This window comes from Chroicocephalus ridibundus, chromosome 2 (assembly GCF_963924245.1).
Source record: "Chroicocephalus ridibundus chromosome 2, bChrRid1.1, whole genome shotgun sequence".
Taxonomy (NCBI): Eukaryota; Metazoa; Chordata; class Aves; order Charadriiformes; family Laridae; genus Chroicocephalus; species Chroicocephalus ridibundus.
Genome location: NC_086285.1, coordinates 132,594,866 through 132,614,575, shown reverse-complemented (window position 1 = coordinate 132,614,575; position 19,710 = coordinate 132,594,866).

Genomic DNA, 19,710 nt, shown 5'->3' with positions numbered 1-19,710 from the left:
CTACCTTTGCTGTGTTAGGAACTGACCATTTAATGGTTGGCAGCACCAAATATACATTGCACATAGAGAAATCAGGCTACGAAACAGTCTTGCAATAGGAGGGAGGGAACAAAAGAAAATTATATCTGGGTGCCCGTCATCTAGACTTATTTACAAGTATTTTCCCCACTTTATATGATAGTCATGTGACAAGGAGACTGCTCCAGTGACCCAGGAGGTCTCAGGCTGTAATAGATCAATAACAAATCATTTGTCTTCTCCTTTAACACATAGTTTAACTCTGCCATGGCTACTTTTTTTTTAATTATTTGTCATTTTGACTGTTTATTTTAGATTCTTCTCTGCTTATGATCTAGCTTTCACTACTTATCAGATACAAGATCCCTTCAATGTTTGCCCTTTGATCCACACCACATCTTCCGAGTAGGATGAACTCCCAATATTAAATCTCCCTTCAATGTTTACCACTGCCATGAGTCCTACAAACTCTTTTGAGAACTGATATGATGTGCCCCCCGTTCTTATTTTATAATACTACAAATATTATCTTAGGCTGTTGTTTCTCCTTAGATACGTTGATTGTCAGCCCTCGAGCTCTGGCCCCCTTAGTCTATGTTTAGGTGTGTATAAGTCATAGTAAATGCAATTCCTGACAACTCAGGTTGCTGCCACAGTACAAAGAAATAGCAGTTGCAGCAAAACAATGCTGAATGGCAAAACTAAACACTTAGAGTTAAGAAATGCCAGAATTAGTATCCCCTGCATCCTTAATTAGGCTTATCTTACTACCTATATAATAATGTGTATTTTTTGTATTTAGTTTCACACACTTCTACTTCATTCAGTGAACAGTATGCAGTTCTGCTATGACTACCTCAGAGTTGTGCTGCAAAAGATTATTCTTTACTCAGGATCTCTGTCTTGTTGCAGATTTGGAAAGCAAGTTTGAAATTTGACAGAAGATTGGTAAGTGGTAGCAAGCTGAATATGGAGGCGTGCTAAAAACACAGGAAGTGAGAAATGGGGAATCCATCATTCTCTTGACTTTTCAAGCCATTCAAGCAGAAGAAAACACTGCATTACTGTGCAAATTTACTAGAGCTCCTGGCTTTGAATACTGTAGCTTGGCCAGCAGAAGCAGCAGAATGAAACTTTCCATTCAACCTCATGAAGTGCGCAGAGAAAAAGCATAGTAGGCTGGGCGAAGCACTAGAGTTTGGGACTTAGCATGAGTGCTAGCGCATGCTGTCTCTCGACTGTGACACGTAATAATACTCTCAGGCTACGGTCAGACATAAGAATTTGGGGGTGTTTCTGAACTCTCCAGTCTGAGGCATGCTCCAGCTTTATCCCAAGTCTACACTGGGGAACACCAGTGAGGGCATTCTCTGAACACCTTGGGTTCCCCTGGGAAGGAGTCAGAGGGCTAGTGCAGACAGGAGCTGTAGCATGTGCTGGCAGGGCCCCAGTGTCCACCACGAGGAAACCAGGAGGTGATTACAGACGCAGGTTCAGTCACCCACCCAAGATTGCACTGGTAGTCAGTGGCAGAACAAAGAACTGCATGAAGGTACTTTGAGCCCCAGCTTAAGATCCTAAACGCTAAACCATCGCAGAAAAATTATATATGTCAGTCACCGTCTCACAATTAAAGAATGCTTTTAATGAATATTGTTCTTGCTGGAAATTGCACTGAGTACGCTGATTGTGTAATTAGAAATTATGGCATGGCTTATCCAACCTAGGTAGTATTCATCTTTGTCAAGAAAACGCTGGTATGATCTGTTTCATCTTTTGCCTTTGGGGTCTATGTTTATGAGCACTAGGGTTATCACATCTTCTATGCAGATTATTTTGCAGTATTCCAAAGCAGAAATACTCCCTTTCAGTTATGAAAATTATTCCAACCACACAGCCATAGTGTTGTCAAAACTGCAATGGAGATGCCCCTCACCTCTCTCCAGAATTTCAATGGCATGAAATAAGTGAAACTGACAATAAAAAAAGACAGACTTTTCACTTTTGTGAAAAGAGTTGTGCTGGTTTTAAGCCGCTGGAAGCAGAGGGCAATCAGGCACACAGACTGCATCGCTGCTGGAGTGGATGCAACAACAAGATAACACGTAATCTTCCTTTGCTGAAATTGAAGCTGAAGCCATTGTATAAAAAACCCACAACAGATATTAATACAAATATTTCCTTATTCTAGTGCATTCCTATGTTTGATGACCATTACACATTTTTTATGAAGAACAATTTTGTAGTGCTGTGTTGTGGGAACGTGCAATGCCTTTATCTTCTGCTTAGAATATTCTTTCTGATGCTCAAGGATCAAGCGTTTAATGAGCCTTTTAATATTATCTATTCACTGTAAGTGGTAGGGTAAAAGCTTCATGGAAAAGAGTCTATTTGATCTAATATATGTATTTTTATATGCTATTATGAATTCCATATTATGCCTTTTGATGTAAATTCCCATATGTAGTCCTTATGGAGCCCTTTATAATTATTTCATTATGGTGCTAAATCATTCCCAATCAACAGATAGGAATTATGATTTTAAAAATATGATTTAGGCATTCCAGAATGCGTGGAAGAAAAACATGAAAACCAAACAGTTATGTTTATTTTGGTGAACAATGAATTCAAACATTTCTAAGAAATTGCATTATTAACATTTAATAAATGAGAGGGGGGAAAACACAGATTTTGAAGCAGTTGGGAATTTCGGCACCCCTTTTCACTGCTGCAAATCAGCTATGATCAGATGCCTTGCTAGCGCAGAAGTGAAAGTATCTAGCTTTATATTGTAAGCCTGAAATGATTCAGACCGTTAGTGGTGATCTGCTCAAACATGATTTGAAAATTACAGTTATTGTACTTCTCGCTATTGTGTTTTTTCCTTGCATTGAAAAACATATAATTAAAAGTATTATTTATAAAATCTATACTTATTTATTTATACATCCACAAACACATTCAAAGTTTATAACTCCGAGGGATCAGTTCTACTCTTAGGTACTGGTCACTTTATAATTGTGGTTTGACACATGCAATTATGCACTTGTCTATAAAATATTCATTTCCTTCATCTAAGAAGTACACTGATTCCTTGACCAATTAATTATACGAAACTTTGCGTCCTTGTTATGGGTATCAACTTTGTTATGAAGTGTAATGTGTTTTGTGAAAATGCTGGACTGAAGAAGAGTTGTTTGTTTGCATTTTGTTCTCTGACACTCCTGTGAGGTGACCGGTGTAAACCTTCCTGCAAGCAATTTGCCAGAAGGTCCTCAGCACGCTGTATGTCCTCAATATTTTCGTGTTTGATGGAATTTCAGGGGGGTGGCATTTAATCAGATGAATCCTTCAGCCATTCCCATGGAAGCCTTTGAAAATAAAAACTGAGAGAGTGTGACTTCAGTTGTATTTTTTTCATGGAAATACTTCGTAACACTAGAAAGCAAATTGGCTCTTGTGCTTTTCACCAACCATGGAGTCTGAGAAGGAATGTTTGGCTGTGGGCTTTTAGAGGCTTCATACGTAAGAAGACATAATTACTACAATTTCATTGTGGGATGGTGGTTGGTTAGCAAGTCTAAGAGTGAGTATAGAGGAAAGGGATTCTTACACAAAGTGTGTGGAAAGCAATGCTTTTGGCAGCTATGGCAATTTGAATATTCAAGAAGCACAAAGGTGTCCAAATGGATCTTCCTAAGGAGGATATGCTCTTACAGGCAGAGGATGCTGCAGAAGGCAACTTATCATAGAATCATAGAATGGTTCAGGTTGGGAGGGACCTTAAAGATCATCTAGTTCCAACCCCCCTGCCATGGGCAGGGACACCTCCCACTAGGCCAGGCTGCTCAAAGCCCCATCCAGCCCGGCCTTGAACACTTCCAGGGATGGGGCATCCACAACTTCCCTGGGCAACCTGTTCCAGTGCCTCACCACCCTCATAGTGAAAAATTTCTTCCTGATATCCGATATAAATCTATCTGCTTCCCGTTTGATGCCATTACCTTCCTTACTTCTTAAATATATTTCACTCCTTCTACCAACATCACCTGAATCATTCCAAAGTTACTTTCACCCATATGTTCTTTATGCAAATGTTGACCCCAATCAAGCATTAGGACAGGAGGGAGTCTGTTCTGTTTGCACCGAACCTGAATGTGCTGAACAGGCAAATGATTTTAGGATATTGTTGCTATTTTAGTCAACAATGACTTTTCTACTATAATTTCAAGTAAATGTTGAATAGAGAAGAAGAGGGGATTATTTGGTAGGTGAACCTTTTGAGACATAAATAGAACCCTGCAACACTGAGCTCTGTTTGGTCTAAGTGACCAAGGCTATCTCCTGTGAGCCTGTTAATCTTTCCTGTAACTCCAAAGAATGTCTGACTGATGGCTGCAAAATACTGCTCACAGACCTAGCGCTTGGAATATGAATATGACCATGAGAAATGTTACAGATTTGACAGTCTCCTTAGTTTCCTGCACTTGAATAAATAACTGAATGAATGTTTCATGCTTCTGTGCCAGCCAGGTCTGGAAAGCATCCAGTCTGTTTCAAACTCCAGGCTTTGTACAGATTGTTTCTGGTCCCTTGTCTTAGGGTTTGAGAGTCGACGTTTAAATTGCCTCAACTCCTGAAATTAGCACTGACTAGCCAACTCTTCTTTGTTGACTATGAGGCCAGAATTTCATCTCTAGGAACAGCCTGAATTTCTGCCTAGACCTTTGACGCCATGAGATATGCTTCATAGGGGACACTTTTGACATGAATTTTCAGAATTTTTAAAGGCAATTATTTTAGAATCATAGCCTTTTTAGTGCCCAGGTACATAACAGCAGATCTTTCAACGGACACCCTTTCAAGAAATGATCATCCTTTCTCGTGACAGTAATTAGGTCAAATCTACCTGTCAAGGTGAACAGGCACTGCTGATTCCCCTTTTTCCATCATCTTTCTGATTGCCTGGTATGTTTGTGCCATGAGGAACTACAGCAAACTGAGAGCAGATAATAAGCATTTGGTAAATTTTTGTGTGACCCGCTGATCAGCTTCACATCTTAGTCAGTCTCTTAGTGCCTTTTTAATCCAAATCTGTACAGACCCAGTCCTTCCACTAACAGATGTGTCAGTGAGTGCTGATCATCTCCCTGCTAAAGTTTTAATCAGGATACAGCATCATTGGAGGAGCTGGAGATCACTTGACAAATTTGATTACTGCGTTGCTCTCATCAGGCCTCTAAGACTTCAAACTTAAGGCCATAAATTGCTAAATTTGAGAAGCGTGCATGCATATTCTCTCTTAACTTGACACTTTTCTATCTGGTTATGTCTGATATTATTACTCATTCATGGAGACAAAAGGCATACGTATGTTATCAGAAGAGAAGTATTTTTGAGGGAAGGAAACATACCCAAGTATAAGGGAAGATGTCATCCATCCAGGTACATGTAACAGTAATGAGAGTGAAGAAAAGTGTGTCGTCGGGACTCTGAGGCTGCAGACTGTGTCCTAAGTTCCTCAATGTCCAAGCTAATGCTATTTTTGTCAGAAACGTAAGCTCTTCAGTTCACTCAAGAATACATAATTGAGCAAAATGGCATTGAAATAATTCTAAACAGTTTTTCTCCTGTGAAACAATTAACTGTTGCACGCTTAAAATAAACACTCACCTTTTAACTACGCGACAGATAAATCCATAACAAATGAGACTGTCCAGAAACTATGTGCAAAGCTGTTGAAGTTATATTCTGCCCAGGGTTCCAACATGAAAACACAAATGTCAATGGTTTCTTTCGACTCTAGTAAGTGGAACAATTGGAGTTCTGGGTGATTTATGGTACTTCTATTAATCACAAAAGTCTTCCTGGAAATTACCTGTTTACTTTAAATAAAGTAGTTAGTTTTAGCTTGCTACAAAGACACAAAATATTTGATATGCAGATGCTTTTGTATTACAACACTTTAGCAATGCAGACAATCTGCTCTGGACATTTTTTTGAAATTCTAATTATCCTTGACAGTAAATACATGTTAGTTTCTTGACACATAGCAATAACTACAATTTAAATTTATTGAGGTTTTCACTTTAAAAATTCCCATGCAGTTTTGTGGCAAAATTAAGGTAAATACTTAGCAATTTTTAAGTGAACAAGCAAGTAGGGATGTAAAGGGTATGCTTATTCAAGAAATATATCTGAGTTTAATAGGTTAATATGTTGATTTTGCTTTTCCTTTCATGTGTGTAAAATGAGTACATATAAAAAAAATGTTTCAATGTTATTCCACCGATATTTGAAATTACTCTAGGTGCTTTGAACTGATTAGATCTTTATTTTTTAAGCGAATTTCTTTGGGAACTTTACAAAACCTACAAAAGGCAAAAGTTTTAAAATTATATTCCATGTTGTAAAGAACATGGCATTTTTTCCCCTAAGTAGTAGCTTTTAAAATCAAATCAATTAATAAATGTCAGAAATTTTACTGTGTAATTTGATTTTAGCTTAAAAAAGCTACACTTAAGCTTGAAAGTCAAATTAGATAATTTTACTAGTTACCATAATAATGTTATCTATGGTCTTTACAGAGGGTTAGGCACTTTTCTTAGATGTATTCTTGAAAAACTGACTGAGAACTTATGAATAAGATCAATATAGAACAATATCGCTCTGAGTTACACTGTATGATAACTAGTATTTTTTCAGCTTTTATGTTAATAAGCTGGCTACAGGATCCTATATGTCTGTCTGTCTGTCTGTGTGCATATGTATGTGTATGTTTATATATGTATGTATATGATGTATATGCGTGTGCATGTGTATGTACACACACATAAGTATATATATGCACACAGACTTCTGAAATTATATCTGTTTGTTGGTGTTAATTTTGTTTTACTCTGAATTTCTATGGTGGGTACCAATATATGTTAGATGTGGGTACTACTTAAAGAATGCTGAGATTTGATTCAACTAAAAATAGGATGTCCTTCTGTTGCTTTGCAGCTTTTTCCATACTACTTTCACAAACTTTAGCATCAGAAAGTAATTCAACAATTGTATGTTAATCTCTGTAGAGGACTAAATAAATCAGACTCTTCTTTAGTTAACAGGAAATTGTCTGGGAATGTGTAATTTTACATAGTTTTCACCTAAATGCAAATATAACATTATAAAAACTTGGCATGGATTTGAGACATTCCCGGGAGAATTTTGGATGCATAAGCCAATGAATGGGCTACACTTATTAATATATGTGCAATTCTTAGGTGACAGTTTAAATATTAATAAGTTTAAACAAAACAAGTTGCAACCAATGTTGAAAACATTCCTCATTTTAGCTGTTTCTCAATGTTTAGTGTACGAACACAACTGAATGGAAGTTGTGCTTGCCAAACAGAAGGGAGGTTTCCAGCATTTTGCAGCACACCTCTGAGTATTTATGGATCTATGTAGCCACAACATGCCTTTCTTATCACTTACCCAGAGGCTGTGTGAAACCCTACCTGATTCCTTTTGGTATTTAACCCACTGGTGACTGAGAGAGAATGAAACACAGAAACCATGAAACTTTTGGGGTTTTTGCAACACAGTGCCTAGGATTCTTCAAAGAAGTGGCAGTACACCAGAAAAAAAAAAGATCATTCTAGTCTTTGAGAGGTAAGATAGGTAGGCGAGGTTGGAGAAGGGGTGACACAATTCTGGATTAGAGCAAAGGCAGAACAACATATGGAGAAAAACCACAAAGGCTAAAGAGTGACTCCATACTAATCCCTCCTGGTCTGGATTACAAGTAGAATATAGCACTGGGCACCAAAATCGACAGGACCTGAAATTCACCTGCAAAGGACAATCATTTGGGGATATTTTGGTCATTTTCTAAGAGGCAATGAGGCAGGAAATATCATGGCATAAAAAGAACAATTGCAAGGAGGAAGCTAGCTAACCAACATAGGGCTACCAGCTGTGGTTAGCCATTCCAGAAGCAGCAAGACAAAACAGAAGAGGCAATAAGGATGATGGGACAGGTTTACCAGTGAAAAGATTTTTTATCTCCTTGAAAAAGTAGACTTGATATCATGGTTAAGGAAGTGCCATAGGACCTATTAGGTTAATACAGTTTCCATGGCAAACAGACAAACAAATCCAGCTTTAAGAACGTTATCTTGCTAGCAGTTTTCCAGTAGCACAAAGCTAAGATTTTTTTTGTTTCTGAAGCAGAAATTAGGCACATCGTTAGGTTTTGTGCCACATGAAACTTTCACCAACTATCCTGAAAATATCACAAAGATACAAAAAACTGCTGTTGCAGAGATTAACCCATTTAGTGCAGTCATATCGTACAGAAACAGTTCATTGACCACCTACTATAATATAAAAGAGCCCTCATAACTTCTAATACTTTGGGTGTTTACTGACAGGAGGAAGCACCGTAATTTCATCTTTTATCCTTTCATATATGATCTGAAAGAGCAGTTACCTTGTTCAGTCATCCATGAGCAAAAGAGTCTGGTGCCGCCCCTCCCCATCCTCTCTGGACCACAAAACACACATTGAAAAATCCCACCTATTGCCATAACAGTTCAGTACAGGCAATACAGGGAAAAGGAGAAAAGTCAGAGGAGATTCCTTGATTTTTAACGGAAAAAAACCCCAATATGCCATTAGACTCACAACAATATCTTGGGTAGAGGTAGTCTGACATGTGTTCCACCTCCGTGGAGTTCATTATAGATTTGGAGATTACGTCTATTGCCCTGGAGCAGAACAAGTATTGATTTATCCAGGATGAAGTGCATTTTAGCTTTCTAAAATTTATTTGTATAGTCCTAAAAAGTATTCTGGGCCCCTCAGTCAATCTGAAGAGATGTAGGTACTTCCAGAGGGCAATTCGTTCCATCCTAAGAATGATCTCTAAAATAAGCAGAATATCATTGTGTATAGAGGGAGTCTAAATGCTAAATACCCAAAATGTTTAAGAAATCTTGCAGAGCCATCCATGATATTTAACAGTTTAATCCTTCTTTACAAAAGTAGAAAAAACGAAAATAGAAACAGGAAAATAAACATTAATTACCAGGACCAATACCTATAAAGTTGTTATGAAATGCTTATAGCTTTGGTGCTAGAGTAATTGTGTGTAAACACCACAGTATTTTTTGTTCCACAAATGCACTTTTCACTTTACCTGAAATAGAGATTCAAAGCATAGAATGTCTGTTTTCATCAGGATATTTCATTTATTAGTGCAGCGTTTTTAATCTTGGTGAGTTATGCTCCATTCCAATTAACAACCTGACCCTGTGTCTTCCTAGGTATTTTGGCATGATGTTCAACCACAGTGAACCTACTCCTCTATTCTACTCTAATAATCAGATAGATAGCTGACTGTACAAGCTGCCAGACAGGAAGCTGTTATCCAAATCTACCTCCAGTCCTGTAAAAATAAAAGCATTTCTCTCAGCCTGTATCTCCATTTACATGCTTTCCTTGTTACTTTTGCTTCTGGTTTTTATATTATGTCAAATGGAAGGCTTTTGTGGTATGGTAGGTGACTAACCCAAAATGCTTATTCAAAATGTTCACTGGTGTGGTGCGAATCCCTGTGGGTTTGATTCATAACCCCCTGGAGATACTTGTTCCCTGTAGCAGCCCTAGGTGGCATGCACTCAGGGCTCTGTACCTCAGGCCTTAAAAAAAACCCCAAATTTAAAAAATCTCATTCTGAATTAATCATCTTATTTATTTGTTCTCATTTGCTCTTATAAGAAGACCATAGGAAAAGCACATTTGCCACAAGCTACCTGAAAGCACTTGGAAACACGTTGAGAGCTGTGTTGTGAGTTTCAGAAGCTGTGTTACCCAGGCCATTTCAAACAGGATGGCGGCACTGGAGTTCTGAGATATTTGTACAGAGTGCAAGAGATGCATAATCACTGTTTCTGTGACTTTTTTGAAAAAAAAAGTGAATTTCTGTGAGTGCATGTGGACCCAGCAGCTGTGTGTGAAACAAACATTCCATGAACATCATTATGGCTAATTTATTTGATATTGTCTCTCTGGAATTTTCAAGCCCCACCAGAAGCTGTAACTTATTAGAGGCACTTAGCACAGTCTTGTGTAAAGTATATTCATGGATTCTCTGTCTGGAATGAGAGAGATGTCCTCATGGCCTGTGGGACTGCCTCATGTGCTCTTCCATTTTGCAAATCACATTTTAATATATTTACTTAGGGCACTTCTTAAATATTGAATATAGAATACTATTAAAAAACATTTTTCAAGTCATCTGAAAGGGCTTTCTTTTCAAGTAGCCTTCAAAAAAGTTAAAAGCATGGTCTTTAATACTACTCATGCTCAGTTATTTTTACCACAAATACAGTACAAAATTTACGCAAAATTTCTGAACAGTGTACATGGCACTGGGAGAAAGAACAATGTATAGTGTAGATGAAAAAAGAGCACATGTTCTTAACATTCACACAAAATTAACATAAAAAGACAACGTACTTTTTTTCTGATGTTATGTCCAATGGAATAGTGGACCAAAAAAAAAAAAAAAGATTTTCTTGGCTATGAGACCCAGTTCCACAACCTCACATTTCACAGAAATCTCAGATGTCCTAGTGGATGTTGACATCAACATTGACCTCCAGGCATGCGTATTCTCAAGGGCAGTTACAACACTCCTGCAGCTTACAGGAAAGAGGTCAGGCACGAAGTGTCAGGGTTCGTTCACACAACAGATAAATGCACCACCGACTGCACACAGGAGAAACTCAAGCTCCTCCTCCACAGGCAAGATTGCTATGGAGCCATTGCCAGAGATGTTCCAGACTGTAAGCAGTACGTAAAATTGGCAAATTGCATGACTTTCTTAATTCCACCAGTTAGGCAGCTGATAAAAGAAATACTGTTATTACTGCACTTAATTTGTAGCTGACTTACGATTCCAGAAGTTCTGCTGTGGAAAAGAAACTCAGAAAAACTGAAGGGTTACTTAACAGCCATATAAGAAACAGGATATCTAGTTGTCACAGAAGAGGACTTACTAGAGGCACATTTCAATTCCTTCCTATCCAGTATTTTATTGTATGGCAGTTTTCCCTTCTATACTTGATTCCTTTCCATACTTTTTGCTGTCATATCTTTAATGCATTTTTTCTGTCTGTTCATTTTTGCAACTAGACATCACAACTCACAGAGTGGGCTGCTGAAAGTATTTTATATCCATCCAGGCTCAGATCAAATTGACCGTCTCAAGGCGAATAGCCTAATACAGCTTAGTCCTGCCTCAGCTTTGAACCCAGCTGCGGGAAAACAAACAAAGTTTTATAACCCACTCTGCTCACTTGGTGCAACAATGCCTGGCTGAAAACAAGAGCATGTTTATTAAAAGTTCTAAAAACTAAAGCTGGATTTTGTGGGCATTCTGTGTTAAGGTTTTGGTAAGTACAATCATAAATCATCACTGTTTATATTAGAGTATGACCCCTTCCCCTATTTTTCTTTATAGTGCCATACTACCTTGCTATATGGTCTACTGTTCTATATATACATATACAGTGGTCTGTGTTCATTATGATAGGTTTGGAAGCTTTTTCAAAAGAAGAAATGGCTGGTTATGCAAACTTTCACATTTTTCTGTATCTCATTTGGTTATTTCCCACAAGCACATTCTGTCTCTTGTTGAAGACCACACATGAAAAATGTCATACTCAATACTTTTGTTTCTCAAAACTGAGATACAGAAGGGCTTGAGTTTTCAAAATCAAATGTGAAAGCGGATTATAGCTATAACCATGGAATTGCTACCGCAGCATCATAAAACAGTATAGGAGACTGTCAAACTTTCAGCACTTGAAAAGAAAGCCTTATTTAAAAAATATTTCCATATGTTAATCAGATGTTCACACTACTTTACACATTTTGATGTTAAATCCACCCAGAGACAGATATTATACTCAACCCCCATCAAGTGGCATCAACTTTCTGGAAAAAACTGAAAGGATACAAATGTGCCTTCATTGTGGATGTGCTAAATGGAGCTTTGCTTTGTTAAACTGGCTTGGAACACTTACAGTGCTAAGTGAGAGCCATACAAAGAAAGACGCATATGAGCAAAAATAAGTTGAACAGAACTAAACACAGTTCGGGGACCTCCAGAGTTTTTTCCAAATCTTGCAGGATATCATCTATTGGAAAGTTTCTCAGGCAAATAGCTAAGGAAGATCAATTCACCGATTAAAAGCTTGACAATGAGGGAGAAGGGCAAGGGGAAAGTAACTGACATCAAAATAATATAAAAAGCAGTAAAATAATCCCTTTTGTCCTATGACACTTCAAACTTTGTATTATTACATATGTATCTTTCTATAATTCCACCTCTCTGTGCAGTTAAGAATTTTTGTTGGGTAGTGAAAAAGAGCCACCATGCACACAAGCAACCAACAAAATCTATAACATCACTGTGATTCCTGTGGAGCACAGATTAGTTAAGATCATTTGGCTAGTTCATTCAATAGGCTTTTTTTCTTGAATATTGCAAACTGGATTATTGCACTTTTTTTTCTGATAATCCTGACACTGCTTCTAGACACAGATTTTTTGGAGCGAAGATTTTCATACTAGAATTCTGTGTTGAAGCTGGCCACCAGTTTATGTGTATATTTTTCATACCTCCTATCTTGTTGGGGCTTTAATTTAAAATCTGCTTTTCAATAGGCACGTAATCAAGGCCTACAGATAGAAATTTTTGTACACTTTCAAGTACTATAAAAGAGCAGAATTTTCTTCAAACCGGTAGAATATTCTTCAAGCAGAATAAGATATTCATAGGCATGGGCAAAACAAGAAACGCATCCTTGCCTCATCATCCTCTCCTGACCACTTTTGAGCAATACATGGATTAGGATCCGCTCACTGTCCTTTTGCTGGGCTCAGTTTCTCCACAACGTGGAGCCTCTCTCATCTTGGCTTTTTCTCTAGTTTTGTTTTGCTATGAAGTTGGTGGAGTCCCTTTGATTTATAATTTATAATTATAAATGCCTTTCTTCTTCCTTCTGACTCCAAAGTCCTTTCATGTGTGACTAACTTGGTCAATATGTTTTTAAAGTGCTTTACTTTCCCACTGAGAAGAATGCAACTGGGACAAATCCTACCCTCCTGAAGACAACTTACAGAAAAATGAGTTTCTTGAGGTACTCCTCTGCTTGACATGGGCCCACCGCATACATACCTACTAAAATCTCTTAGTGATAAATACACAGACATGGAGCGCGCTCTTCACCTATTGTCCTAACAGAAGGAATTTTGGGAAGAAAGCACAGCAACCACTGTAGAGTCATTAAAGATGTCTTAGTCTCAACTGCTGTTCAAAAGCTGTGCATACATGGATTCCCCAGGCTGAAGCATCATGTGCCACAAATATGAACCCACCCCTGCAGTCTTTGTCTATTGTTTGAATGAGGAAAAGGACAACATTGTTCCACGCTCTCCCAGGTTCAGTATTACATACTTAAAATAGTACTCCATGTAGTAATTTCTCCAACTTTTCCTCCCAGTTGTCAAATAGGACTCATGCCATAGAGGAGAACCTGGTGAAGGAGAAGGAGATAATACTTAGTAGAGCACTGCTTCCTAAGGAAGCGGGTGTCATGGAGGAACTGAAAACTGAACTTAATGGTTGGAGTTAGTCTGGCTAAGAATAAAATGCATTGATATCAAAATGATGGTGCAAGTTCTTTTTCAATTACCACTAGGAACTAAGCACCTAATTTTGGGAAAGTGATGTGTGCTCTCTTGGACCTGAAAAGTTTTGGAGGTGTTGTAGGCAAGCTCACGGGGCAGATTTAGCTTAACTGCCTTGCTGGGAATTTCCCCTCTCTAAAGTCTGTCTGGACTACCACTGTGCTCCAGCTCTACCCAGCTGTCAGAATAGCTCTTTGTGGCTACGGGATGGTATCAACGTGAAATTAACTGTGAAATGAAAAAGACCAATAACTGAGCCTTTTCACACAGCTTGTCTAGTCCAAAGCAAGAGGCAGTGATTAAAAAGGTTGCTATGAACAGCAAGAATACCACACCCCAAACTATTTGTTTGCACTTTGAACCAGAGCATTACAGAGCAAATGTACGACTTATGTTGTAGCTTCATGTTTTCTCTAGGAAACCTTTCATAAAGTTAATGGATACAGCCGTCACCCTTCAAGACTAAGTGATCTGCGTTTAGCAGGAAGGCTGTGGCTATTGCATTCAGCTTGGGTTCAGGTTTTTAGAACACTCCAAGTTTCTCATTCCCAAATCAGTTTTGCCGGACAGTAACATAAGCAGAAAGAAACAGCTTCTGGAACTAATGTTCCAGAACATTATCCATAATGTTCCAGTGCACAGACACGCACTGTAATACAGTTAAAAACACAAAGAAACATGGCAAACCCCAGTATCAGGGACAAACCAGGAGAGAAGCTGTGTGCTATATGTAAGCTACAACTTTTCCCTTATGAAGCATACTTCACATTCATGTTCTACATTCATGTACTACAAATTTATGTTCTGAATACAGACATGTTTATCATAAGTAATAACACCAACACCTTGAGTGAATCTTGGCCATTATAAATTCCTTTTTCTCTAGCAAGTTATCAACTCTCTCTCTCTAGAAAGGAAAATCCACGTGCAGAAAATGTGTTTAATTATGAAGAAAAATTTATGTGGAGTGAGAATACCTTTTTTTTTTATTTTAATTTTAGCTGGTCTAACACGCAGTATTCCTTCTTACAAAAACTTGCCTGACAACTAAAAGAGCAGAAAAGCAGGCTTATTTCCTCTGTTCTTCACAGCTGTAGTGACTTTACTAATACAGCATGATTTCTAATTGTGATGGTGCTTTTAACAGAGAGGAGAGATTTCAGTCCACTGGACTTAATGTGGTTACAGATACTACTGGGAATGGGGAAAAAGAAAAAGATTTACCTCATGACCATAGCCATCCCCGACACACACAATTATATCAGTTTCTAAATCTAAATCTCTTTGTGAGTCTCAAGTCTGGCTTTAGGGCTTGTTGCTGTAGGGATTCTTTTTTCTTAGCAGAATTTCTGATTCTTATCAGCATTCAACATTTCTGAGTAAAAGGCATTTCTCTTGAATGGCCCATGCAGCTTCACAGCTGCTTGTCAACCTAGCAATAAGTAGAAATACAGAATGTTCTCTCTTTTCTCTCCTTTTTGCTCAAAACACTGAATGGAGTTAAAACGCTCCTTGCCAGTAACAATGCAGTGGAACATACACATCGCCTTGTCCCACAAATTAGTTAAAGCCTTGTATGTTTTTTCTTGATGAAACCTCAAATGTCTTCATTTAAAACCAACTAATTCAGTCTTCATTTATGAATTAGCAATAATGTTTTTAAAAAGCTCAGTTCAGAATTTAATATTATTCACTTAAGGTGGATCTGAGAGAATGAAGAAGCAGAGGGACAATGGGTAGGGGAAATACCATTCACTGAACTGAGCCAGGGTGACAAAAGGAGTAGAGTAAGAACTGCAGTAGTGGAAATGGAGGCTAAATGATATTGATGAACAATTTAACTTGCAAACCCTCTCTCTAACACCTTTTATTATTGCATTCAGTTTTACAATTAAAATAGGATTGTGCAGTTAGAGACTTCCTATCTGATCAGATACATCTACCGGCAAAATAACCATAAACTGAGCAAATTGACAGCTGCTATTGTGGTTGCTGGAACTCGTGAGCTATTTCCTCTTGTGAGGTAACGTGTTCTCATAGCACAGAAAGTGAAATTACACACACAGAAAAGCAACCAAGTTTAAGTTGGCTGTTAAAATAAATGTTCATAGTTCTGAGGAAAGGTGACAGCACAGCTCTGCTTTAAACACTTATTTGTGTTTTGATCACCCACAATATCACTACGGATTTATCTGTAAGAATTAGGAATATTTGCTGGGAATGTATAATTGTTTAAATCCATCCTTAGCAATAGTGGATTGTTTTATAGTGAATAAATTCAAGGAGATCATCCTGCTAATATAAATCTAATTCCATGCAATGAGTCCCACCATGTACTTAAAAGGCTTCATTGACATAACCTCTTCTAAAACTTCTTTGCATCTGCACAGTCTCAGTCTTCTCTTGGTATTCCTCCTCTTTTCTTTTTTGCTTTCTGTATTTTTCTTCTTCTTTTTTTTTTTTTTTGGCTTTAGTTTTTTCTCATTTGGGATTCTGTCCCTCCGTCAGCATACAAAATCTAAGGACACTTGATATTCTTCCCTAAAGCCAGCAACAGATGAAAGCAGCTGCAGATAAAATGACTTGCTGAAACATCAGCTGTAGCCAGCGGTTCCAGCTTGTTGGAACGCCACCATCTATATGCTTGAGAGACTTTCTGGAACTATACAGCACTATAGATGACTGCTAGGGGAGTCATAACATAAGACATGCAGATGTTCCTGCTTACTCCACCCAGTCCCAGTTTATTTTCTGAATTATCTTAGCTTCTTAAGGAAGCAAGAAATGATAATAAGGATTAAAATGCCATGGACCGCTAGTTCATGACATAGTTTTGGCCCATCTCTTGGGCCAAAAGTCCTGATGCCAGGAGAGCAAAAGAACCCCTGAGGTTCTCCAATGCAACATTTCAAAGAAAGAATACACCTTGGACTTTCTGTCCCTCAGAGAAGTGTTTCTATAAAAAGAGAGTTAAAAAACAAGAGTGAATCAATAATAAGAAACTGTTCACTGAAGTTATAGGAGGCCTTAAAGGCCTATGGAAAGTTTTAATGACTACAGAAACCCTCTTTTTTATGTCTCCTAGCATAGTTGAACTGGAATATACTGATGGGGTACAACATGTAGGGTGGATTTAAATATGAAAATAGAAATGCTGGAGCCCTCTCTCTCCTGCCGTGGCACTGTGAATGCTTGTGTTCTCAGAGCTGCAGCCTGGGAAGAACAGATAGGAGCCAAAGAAAAATATGGAAAAAAATTATCTCCTGTGTGCTTTTTATACAGGATATACATTTGAAGGCACAATAGAGGAAATCCCATATTATAAGGGAGGTCTGGAAAGGCCACATCCATGTGAAGTTTGCCGTTTTGCAGTTACACAAATTATATGATGAACAAAGCTCTAGACCAGCAGTTCGCAACTTCAGCAAAAGTGGATGGAATGTAAAGCTGTTCAGCTTTATCAGGGTCTTCGACCTGACATTGCACATTGGTCACCAGGAGGGAAGAAAATGGTTTATTGCAACATCACATCAGCAAGACGCCCAAAACTTTTCCCTCTTAGCATTGCTAAACCTCTTGGGAAGAGTCACGCTAATAGCATCTCAGGAGTACACAAGCAAAACGCAAAGGACTTGAGACATCCGAAAGAGTCCTCATTTCAGCGCAAGACTGACCCACTCACCTCCAGGTGTTAAAATACATCCATATCCCTTTCAAACATTCCCTGCTTCAGGGGACAATTAATACTGGGAGCTACATGCAAAAAAATCACAAGCATCTGAAATACCAGGAACTGAGTATTAATCCATTAAATCAAGCGCTACCTCAACCACTTTAACTTCACGAACGCTACACTGTCACCTTAAAGTACCTGAGAAGCTTAGAGTGACAGGCACCACTATGGCATCCTAAAAGGACTCATTGGCTAGAATGTGTTCTCCCCAGGCCTCTGCCACAGTCACCTGAAAGCTGTTCAGGAGGCGGTCTCAAGACCTCTGTAGATGTTCCTGCCTTTCTAAAAGGGTCCATGGGGATTTCTTTTCCTCCTCCTTTTTTTACACAATAGATGAGTGGCAATTAGGAAGCTAAAGTGCAATATCCTCCTGTCATGCAGGCGAGCAAACCCACATCTCCCAGGAAACGCTTTAACCACAAGACTGTAAACATTCAGGCTATAAACAATGCACCAGCGTGGCACGGGAGGGGAGAAGCGCCCACTTTGAAATAAGCCATTGTGCAGGCATCAGTTCTACATTCATCATGCTAGAGAGAGAGTGTGGCAGGGGGCAGGACTGGGTGCCGAGCATCAGAGAGAGGGCGACAGGGAGCAGGACTTGGTGCCCAGCATCATCATCAGCTGCTGTTGGCTCGGGACTTACCTGAGGGACAGCCTGGGTCTCACTCTTTGTGGGTAGAGCTGTGTACACTAGGTTAGAACCAGGTTAGAGTTTTAGGTGACAAAAAGAGAAAGATAGTCCAGATATCTTTTAGTAGAGCTCGATCCTTTTGGAAAGCAGTTATAAATACTTACATTTCAGACAAGGGTTCAGAGGCAGATATTAAGAGCCTACAAGTACTTCTTTACAACATGGAGGCACATAAAAGGACAAGATCCCAGACAAATATGGCTAGCCTTTGATAGCTACATTATACACTTCTAGCACGCTGAATTCCTCTTCTGTGTGCCTACGTCCTACATTAAATCTAGCCTGATGTTTACTGTGCGCATGAGGTCAAGTGTCTGTAAGCAGACCTCTTATAAACTGATGAATACATTAGAGCTGACAAATTAGCTGTCTAACCCACTGTCCTCCATATTGCAACATTACTGAAATTCACCCAGATACTTTTCAACTGTCCTGTAATTAGAACATTAGCTGGTATGAAGGACATGGGAATGTTAGCAATAAAGACGTCTGCCACTGCAAAACTAAAAATATTAAATTGTCTGTGTTCCTCTGCATAAAGCAAGCTTGCTTGAGTCTGTTCCCACCAAACAATGGGCGTCATGCCATTGACTTCAAAGTGAGATCTGGGCTCAGATGTTTAGTGTAGCAACTGGATCAATTGTTTGACTTCCCAAAAGAACACAGAAGACAGAAGTGTCTGATAGACAGACTTGGTTAAAACAGACTAGTCTTAATCAAAATGTTTACATTGACAGGGTCATTGACAAGCCCACACAATCACCTGTGCAACCGCACTAAATTTGGAGAAGGAAAAGACATGAAAATGAAAATAGGAATAAAATATATCCTGTTACGATTACCTTTCTAAATAAATCAAAAAGTCAAAACTAAAAAAAAAACAAAACACCAACAAATCCAAAATGAAAAGCCTGAACTAGCAGTTCACTTATACACAATAGCCAAATGAAATAAAATGCATCAATAGCAAACTTCCAGGATGGTTTGCAATAATTAGAACAAACGCTAAACCTATTCTAGATTGCTGACACACACTTGTCGTTACACAGGCAGTAAGTGAATAGTTCAGAAGAGTACAGTGTGGGGGAAGATCGACCCTATCACAAGAGCATAGATGTAAATGTATAGAGTACCGCTGACAGTCTTCATAGCATCAGTGCCAGCACACTTGGCCGACGGGTGTTCCCTCATGACCTATGGTTACCAGATGTGCAACAGTTGTCTCAGGATAACCTTCCATATCTGCCTTTCGAACTGTTATTAATGGTAAGTTTATTTTGAAAAGGTAGCTGACGGTATAGGAAACAAACAGGTTTCTCTTTCAGGAGCAGCTAATCACATCCAGGTGTCTCTGCCAAGTGCCTTCTCCCTTTCACAAAAGATACATCTTATTCATTCCTAGCATAGGAATCGTTTCATGTTTTCTGGTTTTTAAATATATATTAATTTTTCTATTACTTGCTTACTTCCCTGTTATTTTTCCTCCACCGCCATCTACAATGGTATTGTTCCCTCT